This window comes from Panthera uncia, chromosome D4 (assembly GCF_023721935.1).
Source record: "Panthera uncia isolate 11264 chromosome D4, Puncia_PCG_1.0, whole genome shotgun sequence".
NCBI classification, from domain to species: Eukaryota; Metazoa; Chordata; class Mammalia; order Carnivora; family Felidae; genus Panthera; species Panthera uncia.
In genome coordinates, this window is record NC_064807.1 from 72,920,570 (window position 1) to 72,925,236 (window position 4,667).

General features: G+C 40.0%; 1 pseudogene; it reads left to right on the forward strand.

Moving 5' to 3' along the window:
- The first annotated feature begins 527 nt into the window (after nucleotides 1–527).
- LOC125928279 (uncharacterized) lies at nucleotides 528–609 on the forward strand (annotated as a pseudogene).
- The last annotated feature ends 4,058 nt before the right edge of the window (nucleotides 610–4,667 follow it).

The window sequence follows — 4,667 nt, forward strand, 5'->3', positions numbered from 1 at the left end:
AAACAGACTCTTAACTATAGAGAACAAACAGATGGTTACCAATGGAGGGATGGGTGAAACAGGTGAAGGGGATTAAAGACAGCATTTGCTGTGATAAGCACTGGAATTGTGGAATGGAATTGTGGAATCACTAGGTTGTACGCCTGAAACTAAAACAACACTCTATGCTGACTACTGCAATTAAAAGAAAAAATATTTAAAAAAAATACATACCAGGTCACATGACTAGAACATGCAGAAGCCAGAATTTGAAGCTCAGTCTGTCTGACTTTAAAGCATGTGCTGTTTTGAGGAGAGGAAGATAGTGGCAGGAGGACCCTAGGCTTGCTTTGTCCAATGAACACAACTAGATAACTATCAAATCAGCCTAAATACCCCAGAGGTCGACCTGAAGACAGACAGAACAAACTCCACAGCTAAAGAGAGAGAGAAAAAGCCACACTGAAAAAGACGTTTTTGTAAAGAAGATGTATGGATGACCAATAGGTACATGAAAAAATAATCAACATCACTAATAATCAGAGAAAAGCTTTGTGCAGGGGCAGTATCATAGTCAATGAGTTTATAGGAGGCATGATTATTGCAAGTTTAAGAACTAACCCCAGAAATATGCAAATCAAAACCACAATGAGATATCACCTCACACCCATTAGAATGGCTATTATAAAAAAGACAAGAAATAACAAGTGTTGGAGAGTATGCAGAAAGAAAGGGAACGCTTGTGTGCTGTGAGTGGAAATGCAAATTGGTGCAGCCACTAGGGAAAAAGTGTGGAGGTTCCTCAAAAAATTAAAAATAGAACTACCATATGATCCAGCAATTCCAGTTCTGGGCAATTCATCTGAAGGAAATGATAATACCTACCCACATGTTCACCACAGCATTATTATAATAGCCAATATATGAAAACAATCTAGGGGCAGCACTTGGGTGGCTCAGTCAGTTAAGCATCCAACTCTTGATTTTCACTCAGATCATGATCTGACAGTTGAGAGTTCAAGCCCTGGGCATGGGGCCTGACTGGAATCTCTCTCTCCCTCTGTCTCTGTCCCTCTGCCCTCTCAATCACTCATAAATAAGCAAACAAACAAATAAATAAAAAACAACCTAGTGTCCACTGATAGATAAATGGATAAAGAAAATATGGTACATACATAAAATATTATTCTTCAAAAAAAAGTCAACCAACCAACAAAAACAAACAAACAAAAAAATATATTCTTTCACCAAATCATCTTAAACTGCCTTCCAGGGCAAAGCAGAAAATGAACACTATTAATTTAAAGGCATGCAGACAATTAGGTCAGGAGATCCTCCTCCCCTCAGGAAAACCAAAACAAAACAAAACAAAAACTATGAACTTCAATATTCTAATTTGCAACATCAACCCTTTTGAGTCCCATGTTCTGGTCTTTGCTTCTTATAGAACATGGGCCATCTCATGCTCTTGGTTGGTGACTTCTATCTCTTTCTTCCAGGTTAGAAAGTAAGCTATTTATAAAGGAGGCATTAATTTTAGTGAAAAAATAGGTTTTATATCATATTTTGATATGCCATGCATTTTATTCATCACAGATATTTTGTGGAAGGTTGAAAAAATGGCCCTCATTCTCTACTCATCCCCCATCCATTGCAATGTGACAAAGCTGCTCTTTCATGAAGAGAGTATCTATTACTCTGCTTTTTTCTGGGCTGTCCCCATGTCTTAATTCATCCAACATAATGTGACAGAAGATATGACGTGCCAGTTTGGAGTCTAGGCTGTAAGAAGCTTCATATGTTTCAGTTTCTCTTGCTTACTCTTACATCCCTGTCACGCCATGGGAACAAAACTGGGCCAGAGTGTAGCAGGAGAGACACATGTGGACAGCCCCACTCAGAAGCAGGTCTGCCTAGCTGAACACAGCTAACCACATTCTCATGAGTAAGCCCAACAGAAATCAGAAGAGCTATCCAGCTATGCCTGCCTTAAACTGCTGACCAGCATAATTGTGAGCTAAATACATGGTTGTTGTTTTAAGCCACAGGGTTTTGGAGTGGTTTTCTTTGTAGCATTGGATAACTCACATATGTTTATTAAAATATGACTGAGTGCCAACAATATGGCATGCTATGGGGACACAGAGGTGATTAAATCATGGTCCCTGTTCTGAAAGAGCAGCCAACACTCCAAATGGGAAGTCAGATATGTAAACCATCAATCACACATGGCAAGTTATGTGATTAATCAGAGTAACTTGTGAAATCCTTTTAGTTGGAATAGTTTTACTTCCTCTGTAAAGAAACCACCATTCCAAGGAGCACAGGACCAGTTGGTTCCAATACTTCTGTGATAGTGTCATCCAAACCTCAGTCTGCAACAGTGGTCATTCAGCAAGGAGCCTTATGGATTACCCAATGCTATTTGTATCTATTCTAGGATCCCTATTAAGCAACCTCAAATGGGAGCCAGGAGCTTGGGATCAGAACTTTTTGGAAAGACTGCTTTAGAGGGATGCTATCCTCTGTTTAAATTTGGAATAGCTAAATATTTGGGGGAACCAAGCAAAAATGTCAGTCTTGATGAATGAAAAGATTAGCAGAACTGTCAGAGATTTTTTTGACTCCCTCTGACTTTTCAGAAAGACAACGAAGGCAGTGGCAAATAGATTAGCATAGAGAAGCTGAACTTGGGTTTGAATCCCAACTGAGGCATTCTGGTTCCAGAATCTCAATAAACTTCACCTTGCTTGACTTTAAATAGGTATAAAGATATCTACCTTGTAAGGTTCTGAGGACTAAATGTACCTGGTACATAATTAATGTTAACTCTTTTTCCCATTTCCTCCATTCTTAACTCAAATTTGCTTTCTGTTACCACTTTCTACTTTTTCCTGTGAATCCAACCAGAGTCCCAATACACTAAGCTTCATGAAATTGAATCCTAATTATCAGCATAGTGGATGTGTTTGAAGGCTTCCCCAGTGCCTGTCTGGAAAAGTACCTCCTGAAAATGGCTTTCAATAACTGCTTGAGTAATGGTATCTATTCCTGAGCATGAAGGCCTGAAACAAAAGGCTAAGACAGGTCTGCTAGGAGCAAACTCTTTGAACTGAATGCATATGCACTTATCAGCAGCTGGCCTGTCATTCTGGTCCACAGAAAGAACAGTGGTTTCATGACATCCTTGGCACCACAATGGACTTTCAATTGGCTGGCACATTAAACATGACCAAGGACATAACTAGATAGATTATCCTAGAATTTTTTTCTTCAAATGTAGCAAATTTTATATTCTGCAAACCAGAAAGGAAGTGGGGGGATTCTTTCCTCTTCCTTTTCTCTGCTTTTAACCTCAATCACATTACTCTTGCTTTAATTTACTTCTATACAAAGAATGCCTAACAGAAAGCACATGTGAGAATTACATAAGAGCAGAGCAGAGTGAAAACTGAATCCGTGGACTTGATTACCAAGGAGGTGAATGGACAACCTCTTGGATGTAGTTTTCTCATCTGTATGATGGGAAGAATCACTTCTGGGGATAGCATGGAATTATAGGAATGCTCCAAGATAATGTGAAAAATGGTAGTGTCTCTACTAAAACACTTTATAGTCTCAGGACCTTTGCACTGTTATCCCTGCCTGGAGATCCCTTCCTGTCCTTCAGAGATGTTTGTTAGTGCATCCTAAAGTTCATTCTGGCCTCTGCTCAGATGTCACCTCCTTAGATTTCCCTTGGTTATCTTATCCAAAAAATGGCCATCTCTATCTACTTATCTTGGTTAAGTTTTACTTCAGGGCATTTATCTGACATTGTATCATATATTTACATGTTGATTTGTTAATTGGCCATCTCTTGCAACAGAATAGCAGCTTCATGAGGTAGGGATTTGATCCGTTTTGTTCACTTCTGTATCCCCAGCACCCATAATCCTGTGCCATAAGCATTTGTTTAATGAAGGAATAAGTTAATGAGTGTGCAAGATGATTTTCACATAAAAAATCACAGGCACAGAGTGGGCATCCTATACATGTTGGCAGAATTAATGAGCAGGGATACTCATGAGTGACTAAAATCGGGGAAGCAGGATGATCCAGCAAGCCCGTGTCTCCCTTACTTAGCACGCCTGCAGATTGCGTAAGGAATGTCCAGACGCCTTCTCTTTCCAGCATGACGTAATGTGGAATGAGAAAACTTGCAGACCATACTGCTCACAGACGAGACAGATGATCTCATCCCCTTCCTGGGCATTCCCAGGCTTTGCTGTTCAAAAAAATTAAATAAATAAATAAGTAAAACCTACAATGTTCAGTTCACAGGTGGTTGTTTCAGCCCTCGGTCGTTTGTTGGCAAAATAGTGGAAATCATCTCTTAGCTCCCTGGTGACTGGGGGGAGGAAAGGCATGTCGGATATCGTCTGGCCCGTTCCTTCGGCCAAATGGAATGGATTTTGCCTGAGAAACTAGGACGTAAAGGGAGAGAAATACATTTCAGCATCAGCCACAGGGGACAAGCTGTGAGCAACTAACTGGGGGTGATGGGAGTTTAAATAGCAAAGTACCAAAGTGTTTCATTGACACCAGAAGGCTGAGGTTGTTCTTGGGACTGTTTCAAAGGCTTAGTTAGGGTTTGAAAAAAGGAATGAACCCAATTTCTCTTACATGGCTCACTTTCATTGAAAAAC